Source organism: Caretta caretta, chromosome 3 (genome assembly GCF_965140235.1).
Source record: "Caretta caretta isolate rCarCar2 chromosome 3, rCarCar1.hap1, whole genome shotgun sequence".
Taxonomy (NCBI): Eukaryota; Metazoa; Chordata; order Testudines; family Cheloniidae; genus Caretta; species Caretta caretta.
This window is the reverse complement of record NC_134208.1, coordinates 1,020,520-1,021,674: the sequence shown is the minus strand read 5'-3', so window position 1 is coordinate 1,021,674 and position 1,155 is coordinate 1,020,520. Positions and strand designations below refer to the sequence as shown.

General features: G+C 40.1%; 1 non-coding gene across 1 annotated transcript; it reads right to left on the bottom strand.

Moving 5' to 3' along the window:
- Positions 1 to 550: 550 nt before the first annotated feature.
- Positions 551 to 738, bottom strand: LOC142071673 (U2 spliceosomal RNA). The gene has a single exon (XR_012667906.1). It is a non-coding gene; the product is annotated as a U2 spliceosomal RNA (small nuclear RNA).
- Between the last annotated feature and the right edge of the window lie 417 nt (positions 739 to 1,155).

The window sequence follows — 1,155 nt, the reverse complement described above, 5'->3', positions numbered from 1 at the left end:
CGTTCCACGGAGCAGCTGCGGTCCGAGCAGCAGTTGAAGGTGTCTGTGGAAGCAGTATGAAGATCTTCTTTTGAAGCAGGAGCAGTACAGTTCATTGTCAAAGCTGCAGTCTTCCTCAGGATAGCAGGTCGAGTCTTCCAGTAGCTGCAGTTTCTGCTGCAGTAATAAACTGAGAACAGATTTTAAAATGTTTTTAAAGTTAATGTTAAAATTATATAATACACAGGCTATATACGTGTGACCTTCAGAGTGATAAAAGAATAAGTATCATCCCCGTGACAGACCCTCAGTCCGGCATACATTCCTCATGCTGCTGAAAACATTCACAGCACAAAGCGGATCCCAGCTTTTTAAACAATCCATCAGGAACACACAGCAGCTCACATCTGTATACTCACACAGAATTACAACAGAAGCTTATAACAATATTTCATCATAAATAAACCAGAACTATAAAGATTTCAGAACAAAACGGTAATATCAAATCAATCCTGTCAGACAAACAGAGCTAAATCAATTCTGGTTTTTTAACCAGTTTATTCTCCCCAAGGGGAGGTGCACCATTCCCAGAAGCACTGCAATATCAGGTGAATGTGTGGAGTGGACAGACCAAGCTCCTCTTCCATCTCCCTGCTCCAAAAATCCATTTAATACGGAGTTCTCAGCTAGCAAAGGTGTCAGATATTAAATTGATCACAACAGATTGGAAAATTTTATTAAAGCTAATGTTAAAATTATATAATACACAGGTTAAGGGAAGAGCATCTGTACATCTGGGGGTAGTGCTTAGATTATCCACAAATACAAAGTTTGTTTTTAAAAATCATATGATACATATAGTGCATAATCAGCAATAACCCAAATGTAGGTGAATAGATTTAACTATTCAGTTTAGGTATCAGGAGCCGAATACTCGGGTACATCACTCATGAGTAGTTGTACAGAGAGTTGGTTGTGGAAAGCAATTAGAGGCATGAGTGGAGATTGTCCCTCAGTAATTGAGAATTAGGTAGGTTTGTCCATTTAGAAAATACAATCCATGAGGGAAGTCTTTCCGTTACTTTCCTGACTGCGCTTCTCATCGGCCTCCAGCTCCCTTCTGATATTGCCGATGTTGGGTGATGTGTTCTAGGTAGATGTCCCTCGACCACCTGA